Source organism: Miscanthus floridulus, chromosome 2 (assembly GCF_019320115.1).
Source record: "Miscanthus floridulus cultivar M001 chromosome 2, ASM1932011v1, whole genome shotgun sequence".
NCBI lineage: Eukaryota > Viridiplantae > Streptophyta > Magnoliopsida > Poales > Poaceae > Miscanthus > Miscanthus floridulus.
In genome coordinates, this window is record NC_089581.1 from 152,890,668 (window position 1) to 152,902,420 (window position 11,753).

General features: G+C 43.2%; 1 long non-coding RNA gene across 1 annotated transcript; it reads right to left on the reverse strand.

Annotated features, from left to right (window-relative positions):
• Positions 1 to 461: 461 nt before the first annotated feature.
• LOC136540155 (uncharacterized) lies at positions 462 to 2,171 on the reverse strand. Its single transcript, XR_010779883.1, has 3 exons — positions 1,881 to 2,171; positions 1,123 to 1,800; positions 462 to 737 (listed from the first exon to the last, which is right to left on the reverse strand). It is a non-coding gene; the product is annotated as an uncharacterized lncRNA (long non-coding RNA).
• Between the last annotated feature and the right edge of the window lie 9,582 nt (positions 2,172 to 11,753).

Sequence of the window (11,753 nt, forward strand, 5' to 3'; positions counted from 1 at the left end):
TCTGAATGAATGCTACTTTTGATTCCGCCAATACGGCGATGTAATAATTCATGTAATTCCGCACTATTTGTACTCTGATATTATCGTTGTATGGATGTGATATTCGACTGGAATTTGGGTAATATGATCTACAACGGTCTTATTACACTTCGACGCTGTGGATTTCCCTTCGTGGAAATCGGGGTCGCTTCATAGTCAATGCATGAAAGTAAATATATACGGTGTTTTTATTTTAACCTTTGATGAAAAGTCAAATGAATAGTTCACCTAGTTGTAGATATATTGGTAAATAAATATTGCTTTTATAATGCTCTATTATAGCTGAGTCGTGGCATAAACTATAGTAATAACTAATAACTAATAACTACATGATCGAAAAAGAAGTAAAGAATGACGTATGAGTAAGAACAGCAACAGATATTGAACAGTTTGACTAATGAAACATTAATGGTAAATTGGTTACTAATTTTGACTTTAATTTCTTTTCAAGATGCTTCTTCACAAAAGATGGTCTTCTTTGATTTAGCTAAACAGTGAGAACATGATAGTCAATTGGTAGTTCTTTGGCGACGTCTTCACACCAAGACCTTAGTTGAGAGAGTGAGACAATTTTTTTCTTTTGTAGAATCCTTGAGCCTCGTGATTATATTCATGTACTGATGTACATATAACTGCGAAAGTCCTTGTGAGAACCAATAGAGAAATGAAGAGCACCATATCAACATTTCCGCGGTGCTCTGAATGGAAAGAAATATCAATGTTGTTTGGGAAAATACACTGTTAAAAAGTATAAAAAGACTAAAATGAGGAAAGAAAATGCATTAATGTCCAGAGAAAAGTAAGTAAAAGTAGGATTAGTGGAGAACCAGCTGATTTGTTCTTGATGGTTGACGATGAGCAGAAAACTACAGTGTGGACTGTGGAGTAAAGGGAAAGTTGTGTACGTACATAGAGTTTTAATGCAGAGATCCAAGGTAATGGTGACTTTGATTTTGATGAAGAATTTAACTAAAATCGATAACACCACCTTGCAGTAGTAAGACTTTATGTGAACTAAACTTTTTTCTTTGCATGGAAAGAGAATATATGTTCGCAAACATAAACTTGGCATTTGATACTTACTTTCTGCAAATCTGCAAATTTGTCCATTTTTCCGTGAATTAAGTCCCTGATCAGGTTCTGTCACGCACTGCATTCTCCAAAATGCTAGGTTAAAAAATTTAACAAACGAAGAGGAATTGCCAGTCTCACAGAGAGGAGGCACTGCCTGTCCGTAGTAGGAAATTGGTGTTGCCCTGAACAAATGAGAAATCTATGGCACCAAAATAGATAAGTAGGAACTCGTTAGAACCATGGATGGTTTCATATTTCATCAGACTGAACCATCGGTAAAGAAAAAAGTAGATCTCCTTGCCCTTATTGATCAATAGAATTTGTACGTACTGTTCTTTTGGTTAATCTGTAGCTAATATATTTGAAGAAATTTGCTGTTGCTCCAATGTAAAAAAATTCAGACATAGGATGGTGAATCGAGCAGCAAGAGTAACAAAAGAAAAGATGCATACACTCATCCAACGTGAGATGCGAATTTGTGTACCTGTGTGAGCCGGAAGAGCCTAATGAAGCACAAACTCCGCGGAGATTCACTTGTTGGCAAACCGTCGAGACCTTTGGAGCTATAGCACAATCGTTAAATCATGAAACCTGACAACTAATGAAGCACAAACTCTGCAGAGATTCCCTTGTTGGCAAATCGTCGAGCACCTTTAGAGCTATTGCGCAATCGCGAAATCATGAAACCTGACAATTGCAAATATGAACCTTAGGGATAGGAGAAAGTAGGAGACGCTAAAAATTAGAACGGACACTTGGCCACTTGCCTGAATGGAGGGTGATGGCAGAGATGAGAACGTGAGGATTTTAACGCGAAGGCAGTGGCGGCGGATGAAGCAGTTTCTTCCGCAACTTGCGATTGGATCGGATAAATGCTGGCATCATGCGATTGGATCGGATGAATGCTGCAGTCCGTTGCAGGAGCATTTGTGGGTCAGGTAAGTGTAAGTGGAAGGAATGGTGGGGAGGAGATCAGACGGAAGCAGGAAAGGAGAAGAGGGAGAGGCAGGCGAGTTGGCCGATGGTGTTCGCGAGAGTTTCTGCACCGCCGGGAAGGAGAAAAGGCCGACCCCATGGTGTTGTGTTGGCGTGGACCAATGGTGACGTGGCTTCATAAGAACGCAGCAAATGGGGATCTTCTATTTAGGTACAGAAGATACAGTCATATGTGAAATGTATTTATATGCTGTTGTTGGCCACACGGGGATACTTTATCATGAGAACCTATAAAATCAATTTCTATCTTTCATTCTTTAAATTTAAGACAAGCTTTGGAATGTCAAATTCTAAATCAAATAGTGAGTCCAAACAGACTCTAAGCGTTCTGCATTCATCCATATAGACATTCATGCAATCATGTTATAATTTTTTTACAATTTTATTATTTTTTTGAAGAAAATTTACGTTTGCCCTCTAGGAGACTTAAACTCATCTTTAGACCCTAGGGGTCGGCGTCAGGACTCATGGCGCCGAGATAACACGTCTCGGCGCCACAGATCTTGGCGCCGAGGTGCCTGGCCGAGCACAGCAAGCCGTCCTAGGTGGCGTTTACGTGGCCGGTACCTCGGCGCCACAGATCTTGACGCCAAGCTCGGCGTCATGTATTCTGACGCCGAGCATTGATTCAAAACCCGTGGCCGCAGCTCTCTCTCTCTCTCTCGCTCTATCTCTGCCCCCGTCTCTGCCTCTGTCCACGCCACCGTCTACGCCCTGTCCGCACCGCCGTCGGCCGTGCCTCCTGCGCCGGCAGCAGGCCACCGTCGGTCGTCCGGTCCCTGCGCCCCCTCCCTTTCCCGGCTCCTGTGCCCCCGCGCAACCGCCCGCAGCATGCCGCCGCCGTGCCCCGTCGCCGTGCGAAGCCCGACCGCCCTCGTCGCCCCTTCCCTCCTCCTCATCTCTGTCTGACGGTGAGGGCGGCCCGCCACCGCTCGTCGAAGCTCCCGCCGGCCGGCTGGGCTCCGGGCCCTGCGCCCCCTGCCCCTTAGGGTCCCCCTGCCCCTTCGGGCCGTGCGCGAGCAGCCCATCCAGGTAATTTTTTTAGTTAACTTAAATTAGTTAATGTACTTTAGATAATTTAGTTAGTAATTTTTTTAGAATATTTAGCAAATTTAGTTACCAAATTTAATTACATAGGTTGAAAGTTAGATGCTTATTTATTTAGTTATATTATATACTTAGGAATATATGTATGTAGCTTATTTAGTTAGATTAGATTGTTAGAGACATAATTAGGGAGTTAGTTACCTATTGATTTAGTTAGCTAGTTAGTAAGTGTAGTTACCAAATCTCTTATCTTGTTATAGAGATAGTTAGACAGTTAGATACTTATTTGTTTAGGTCGATAGTTAGGTAATTTAGTTAGCAAATATAGTTAGATATTATGGTTAGTTATTTTATAATAATATACCCGTAATAACTTGGTTGATGTGCATACCAACTAGATGGACAACGTAGTCACCCTGTATCATGGAGGAAGTGTGGAGGAAGATGAGTTTGGTAATGTTAGTTTTGTTGGAATGCAAAGGGTGCCAGTGATATTCGATGATCGGCCATTGTTTTGCGAGTTATTTGGTAGGGCTCGTGATGAGCTTAAATGCAATTCAAATGAAGATGCCATCTTAGTTGAGGGGGTACTTCACCATGGCAGGTCAGGGATAATTTTGAGGCGGTTGGTCCTAATTGCATCAAAGGCTCAATGGGATAAATATGTCAAAACTGTCATGAAGAATGAGTTTCAATGTTTGGATTTGGTTGTGCGGAAGTTGTCCAATGATCCCACCCCTCATGGGTATTCACCCCCTAATGTTCATTCACTCCCTCATGGGTTATCGCCAGCACCAGAGAATCCGGCACCCTATGAGCCTCTGTTATCCAACCGTGAGGTGGATGTGGAAGATGCGGTTGTGGTGCCCGATGCTCAATCCACCCCCAATGAGGTTGATGTATGTCCTAGTGTCCGTGCAGAATGTGGGACTGATGATATTATAGGTGCCCCTCAGGAGATCTCTTTGACCCAGAATCATACTAGTAAGTGATTTAGTAACACTTTGGCTCTCCTTATTCTTTGTTCATTCCATTCCTTTGTCTCAGTGATATCCTTGTGCTTTAAATGCAGGAGACAATCGTGATAATGATGGTTGTGCTCCTGTTCCTCCATCAACCAACGTGGATCTAGGGTTTATGGCCTCTAACAATGTAGATGTTGATATTGCGGATGATGAGGAGCCTTATGGCACAACAAGGGCCATTGATTCTGATGATGACCAGTCAGTTGCAACTTTGAGCGAACAAGAAATGGAGCTCATTAGACGCTTGTGTCCTAATCGTGATCCACTGGTTCATGAATTCAACGACCTTAGTCATTCTCAACATGCTTATGGAGAAGGAAGAGATGACGAGCTGCTAGAGGCTCCTGAGGCCGATGGCAGCATGGAAATTCAGTTGGGCATGGTCTTCAAGGACTTGCCCACCTTAAGAAGGTGGCTACAGGAATATTCTGTGAGATGTAAGTAGGGATGAAAATGGTACGGATATTTTTCGACCGTATTTGAAACCGAATCCGTTTAGAGGGGTTGAGATCTGTCCGTATCCGAGTCTGGATATCCAACATCCGATACTGTATCGGTATCTGAATACTCAAATCGCATATTTATGATGTCGATATCCAATCGTATCCTATCCGACATAGTTGACACTATCCGTATTCGAATCCAAATCCGGACAAAAATATGAAAACTAATGTAATATCGGTGATATCCGTCCGTATCTGATCTGTTTTCATCCCTAGACGTAAGAGACCATTCAAGGTGAGGCACTCCCATGTGGAGCGCCGTTACACGGTGGTGTGCGAGATGCCAGATTACAATTGGAGGGTCTGTGCTCGCAAATAGAAGGCCACAGAGAAATTCAAGATCACCAAAATTGTAGGTCCATACACTTGTGCCCAGACAGATCTAAAACAGAAGCATAGACAATTGACCTCTACCCTCATTGCCAGAAAGTTATACACAACTTTGAAGGGTCAGCCCAACTTGAAGGTTAGGACAATTATAGAGACGTGTAAGGAGATATTTAAGTATTAAAGGGACCGTGACGCCTAAGAGGGGGGGTGAATTAGGCAACTTAAAAAATCTAACACTAAACTATGGCCTCTTTTTCTAACCCTAGCAAAACCTATGCAATAGATAAACTATCTAGATGTGTAACTATAGTTTTGCTAGTGTGTTGCTATCTCTACCGCAAACGTAGTAAAGTAATCAATGTAAATGTGGAAGCTAAAGAGTAAGGTAGAGATATGCAAACTCCCATCGATGACTCCGGTATTTTTACCGAGGTATCGAGAAGTGCGCAAGCTTCCCCCTAGTCCTCGTTGGAGCCCCTCGTAAGGGCCAAGCTTCCGGTCGGGTAACTCTGTGGATAGCCTCGGGCCTTCCCCACGCGCAAGTGGGTCTCCGACGTGCCTCTCGGCAAGCCTCTCTCGGATGCCCTCCGCCGTCTTCACTATCAAGCTTTCGGCCGAAACGCCGCGGGCCTTGTTCTCTCCGGTACACGGTGGCGGCCACACCACAAACACGGTTGGTGTGATCTCGCAAGACTTCAAGCCCCTCTGATGTATAACAATGGTGCTCGCAAGCACCGAGTGGTAAAAGATATGCAAACCTCACTAAACACTAGGCCTAAACCTAGAGCAAGCGCATAAGCGGTGGTCTAATCAACCTAAGCACTTCGCAAAGCACCTACGCTAATCACCTGATGAATCACTAAGCACTATGCAAGTGGAGATCACTAAAATGGTGTATCAACACCCTTGGTATGTTTCCTCAACTCCACACCACTCAAATGTCCGGTTGGGGGTTGTATTTATAAGCCCCACTGAGAAAGTAGCTGTTGGGGTCGAATTCCCGCAAAACTGCTACTAACCAAACGCTGAATCGTCCTGACCGGACGCATTCGGTCATCCCGACCGTTGAGCCGGCAATATACTGATTGGACGCTGGCCAGCGTCCGGTCGTAGATTTGCCGCTCTAGAACCTTACTATACTCGATAGGACGCTGCTTCCCTGCGTTCGGTCGGTTTCGCCGCCCGCGTCTGGTTGTCCCGACTACAGAGCCACCGGTCCAGCGTCCGGTTGTCCCGACTGCCGAGCCACCGATCTAGTGTCCGGTCATCCCGACTGCCAAGCCACCGGTCCAGCGTCCGGTTGTCCCAACTGCCAAGCCACCAGCGTTCGGTCCAGCGTCCGGTTGCCTCTACGAGCTCGTTTCTTCGCGATCTTGCATACGGCTTGGTTCCAATCTTCATGCTTGGACTTTACTTGATCTCTTGGGTCTTCTCTTATGCTCCTAAGGTCTTGCTTGAGGTGTTGATCATCAGATCATCACGTCGTCTTTGTCCAAGTTACGTCTTGCACCCTATTGAACTACAAAACAAACACTTGCAAATTCATTAGTCCAATTTGGTTGTATTGGTCATCAAACACCAAAATCCAAAGTAAATGGGTCAAGGGTCCATTTTCCTTACAATCTTCTCCTTTTTGGTGATTGATGCCAACACGACCAAAGCAAGCAAATAATAAGAACTTGGAAGTTAAAAACTACCAACTTGCTAGGATGCAATGCAAAGGGCAAGGTAATATGATACTAATTGATAGATACCAATTAAAACTTTACTTAAAAACTTGTCTTGCCCTTGCAAAAGTCCCCATGTGATATTATGGATTCAAGCCTAGCTTTCAAAAAAAATCTCCCATTACTTAGACTAACCCATAATTCACTTTCTAATTCACTTTCCTCCCTTTCTCGGACCATTACTACTTGTAACTAAATGCTTGTCTTTAGTCCTTCAAATTCTCCCCCTTTGGCATCAAACACCCAAAAGGAATACGTTAGTAGCACAAGGGAGGGTCAAACTTTATGAACCAAATGAAGGATTTGAATAGCATGGAATAGGTCACAAAACTTGACTATCACATTATATAGACTAAGCTCCCCCTAAATTTATGCATACATATGATAAAAAGCAAAGCATATGCATAATTAGCAATTTATTGTACAAGAGAGTTTAATCTATATAATGCATGGAGAAAGCATATAAATATGAAATGAAATCAACATGATGATGCCAATTGAAGAATGATGCTTAACTCCGGGGACTCCAATTTCCTTACAATGAGACTACTACACTTGTGATAAGTTTGAAAAATTGATACCGTTTGAAAAAGTGTTAGTCTCAAAGCATCCAAGTTGTAGAATTACTCCCCCTAAATATGTGCACACAAATGTGGAACACTTTGTAGGAATCATGCACATTGATTTTAGAATCAAAATACCACTTGAAAGATGACTTCTCATGAATGTGAGGAACATTTTCAAAATGATATTCGGGAGAGATTATCTACAATTTGGACTTTGGCACATATTAGATAAACAAAAGTAGGACAAGCTATGTGTTGTGCTCCTAAACAATTTTAAACCATGTAGGTTTGCTCCAAGGGTTGATAATGAAACCGAGCAAGCCTACCATATGATATACCTATTGAATGCATGACAAAAGATTTAAGCATGTAAATGTAAACATAGGCATGAAAGATAACTAGATGCTTTAAGAGTATATCAATTGAAAAACAATACCAATTAAAATAAATACTAATTGAAAGTAATGACATCTAGTTACCTAACATGGGAAGGGGAATTTGGGTCCATTGTATTCACTAACCTACTTGGCAGTGACTTTGTCCATCATGATGCACCCCATGAAATGCACCCATACTTTGCCAAGTCTCTAAATTCTCCGAAGTCCGATGGACTTCTCACTTCCCTTTCGGAATCCAAACCTTCTTGGTGCTCTTTATGTTGGAAATGATTTCCTTTGGCACCCAAAAGCGTTTGACTCTATTGTTGGCTTGCTTGTTCACCTTATGGCCACCACCTTGTCATTTTTCTTCTTCTTTAAGAGATAAGGTATGGAGGCCTTCTTGTCACCTTGTTGGTGTAGGTGTTGGAGAGCTTGCTTGTTTGCTTTTTCTCCTTCTTCTTTGCTCCTCCCCCATTCTTCACCTTGCACTCATAGGACTTGTGACCTTTCTTGTGGCACATGTAACAAACCATGATTTGTCCTTCATCAAGCTTCTTCACTCCCTTGATGGTGTTATCTTGATAAAGTTGGGTTTGCTTCGCCTTGCCTTTCACTTGAGTCAAGTCCTTGGTGAGGCGAGCTACTTCTTGCTTGAGTTGCTCATTCTCCTTTGCAACCTCTTGTGTGCATGTATCTACAACAACTTTCTCAACACAAACTTGGTTGCACAAAGGTGAGTCTAAACATAAATCATTACAAGAAGTAGAGGCATCCTTTTTAGACATGTTAAAGATAGAACTTTTCTTTTTAGATGCCTTGGTGGGGGTTGTGCTAACGGCTTTAAGATTAGCAACTTTATTAGTTAGCTCATCACAATGTTTGCACATGGTTTCCATTTTAGCAAGCAAACTATTATATGCTTCTTGTGAGCTAGCTAACTTTTCTTTTAATTTTTCATTTTTCTTTAAGAGTTGCTCATCATTGATTGTGCATGCATTTGTTGTTGCACTAGTCTCAAGTTTCTCAATTTTAGTAGATAGTTCAACATTGAGATTAGCAAAGTTCTCATATTGTTCAAGCAAGGTTTTGTATGCTTTTTGTGAACTATCTAGCTTTTCTTTTAAACTTTTGAGCTTCTTTTATTGACTAGTGCAAGCTTTAGCATAATTAAGATTATCTTGCACAAGTTCATGATAAGAAGGCATATTATCATCACTATCACTCTCACTAGAGGAAGAGCTTTCGTTACCTCATGCCATAAGGCACACAAGAGAAGAGCTTGATGATGAGTGCTTGTGGCCTCGCCTCTTGTGATGGGATTCTTCTTCACTTGAAGAATCATCCCATGATCTTATTGATGTGAGGGCTTGGTTCTTACATGCCTTCTTCTTTGTCTTGGGTGTGGGCTTGTTTGGACAAACTTCCATAAAGTGCCCCAACTCGCCACATCCATAGCATCCTCTCTTTCTTTGCTCATTTCTTTGATTGGTGAAAATGAAATCTTGAATTTGGATGGGCACACCCTTGACATTGAGCCTTTGGATCATCTTCTCCACCTTGTTGATCACTTTGATTGATTCTTCATCAAAATCAGAGGTAGAGGAGGAAGATTGATCATCACTTGAATCTTCATCATCATCATCATCATCATCCTCATCTTCTTTTTTATCTTCACTTGAGGAACTTGAGCTTGAGCTTGTCTCAACTTGCTTGCCCTTCATCTTCTTTTTCTCGCTACAAGCGAGAGCTTTGCCTTTGCTTGATGAAGAAGCTTCTTCTTGACCCATCTTACGTGACATTTCAAATGCCACTAACTTACCAATGGCTATGCCCAGGGTCATATTGCTCAAGTCCTCCATATTGTGAAGGATGGTGATGATGCTTGCATATTTCTTTTGTGGTAGCATGGAGATGATCTTCCTCATGATGTCTGCATCATCTAGCTTTAATAATCCTATAGAATGGAGCTTATTGATAATTAGATTCAAACGAGAATACATATCACGAACAAGCTCATCATCATTCATAGTAAAGGAATCATAGTTTTGCTTTGCTAGACAATGTTTTTGCTCACGGACATTGCTTGTGCCGTCATGGAACTCTTGGAGTTTTAACCAAATTTCATGAGTCGTATTTAAAGTGAATACTTGGTTAAAAACATCCATGCTAAGTGATTCAAACAAGCAATTTTTAGCTCTAGCATTGAAATGCATTTCTTTTTCATCACTCTTTGTGGGGTTTTCGGGATTCTTGATGGGTTTCATCCCATCACGAGTGACTCTCCATACACCCAAATCAACTGCCTCAAGGTGGCAAGCCATTCTAGCTTTATAGTATAGAAAGTTAGTGCTGTCAAAGTGCGGAGGCCTAGCGGTATCCATCCCAACCACTCTAAATAGCGTCGGCTCAATAGCGGTTAAGCCAAAAGTCCAAATTGAGCCAACCGGCTCTGATACCAATTGAAGGAACCATGACGCCTAAGAGGGGGGTGAATTAGGCAACTTAAAAAATCTAACACTAAACTATGGCCTCTTTTTCTAACCCTAGCAAAACATATGCAATAGATAAACTATCTAGATGTGCAACTATGATTTTGCTAGTGTGTTGATATCTCTATCTCAAACGTAGTAAAGTAATCAATGTAAATACAGAAGCTAAAGAGCAAGATAGAGATATGCAAACTCCCATCGATGACTCTGGTATTTTTACCGAGGTATCGAGAAGCGCACAAGCTTCCCCCTAGTCCTCGTTGGAGCCCCTTGCAAGGAATCCCTCGCAAGGGCCAAGCTCCCGGTCGGGTAACTCCATGGATAGCCTCGGGCCTTCCCCATGCATAAGTGGGTCTCCGACGTGCCTCTCGGCAAGCCTCTCCCGGATGCTCCCCGCCATCTTTACTATCAAGCTTCCGGCCGAAACGCCGTGGGCCTTGTTCCCTCTGATACACGATGGCGGCCACACCATAAACGTGGTTGGTGTGATCTCGCAAGACTTCAAGCCCCTCCGATGTACAACAATAGTGCTTGCAAGCACCGAGTGGTAAGAGGTATGCAAACCTCACTAAACACTAGGCCTAAACCTAGAGCAAGCGCATAAGCGGTGGTCTAATCAACTTAAGTACTTCGCAAAGCACCTATGCTAATCACCTGATGAATCACTAAGCACTATGCAAGTGGAGATCACTAAAATGGTGTATCAACACCCTTGGTATGTTTCCTCAGCTCCACACCACTCAAATGGACGGTTGGGGGTTGTATTTATAAGCTCCACTGAGAAAGTAGCTGTTGGGGTCGAATTCCTGCAAAACTGCTACTGACCGGACGCGTCCGGTCGTCCTGACCATTGAGCCGGCAATATACTAATTGGACGCTGGCCAGCGTCCGGTCGCCTGCCACCGGACGCGTCTGGTCACAGATTTGCCGCTCTAGAACCTTACTGTACTCGATTGGACGCTGCTTCTCTACGTCCAGTCGGTTTTGCCGCCAGCGTCCGGTCGTCCCTACTGCAGAGCCACCGGTCCAGCGTCCGGTTGTCCCAACTGCCAAGCCACCGGTCCAGTGTCCAGTCATCCCGACTGCCAAGCCACCGGTCTAGCGTCCGATCATCCCGACTGCCGAGCCACCAGCATCCGGTCCAGCGTCCGGTTGCCTCTGCGAGCTCGTTTCTTCACGATCTTGCGTACGGCTTGGTTCCAATCTTCATGCTTGGACTCTACTTGATCTCTTGGGTCTTCTCTTGTGCTCCTAAGGTCTTGCTTGAGGTGTTGATCATTAGATCATCAAGTCGCCTTCATCCAAGTTACGTCTTCCACCCTATTGAACTACAAAACAAACACTTGCAAATTCATTAGTCCAATTTGGTTATGTTGGTTATCAAACACCAAAATCCAAAGTAAATGGGCCAATGGTCCATTTTCCTTACAAGTATAACATAAAGTATGGGAAAGCATGGAGAGCAAAGCAACGGGCCTGGAAGATGATATATGGGGACTAGGAGGAGGGGTACGAGCAGTTGCCTGCAATGTTCAATGCAATGAAAGCAGCAAATCTAGGCATGCATTATGAGCATA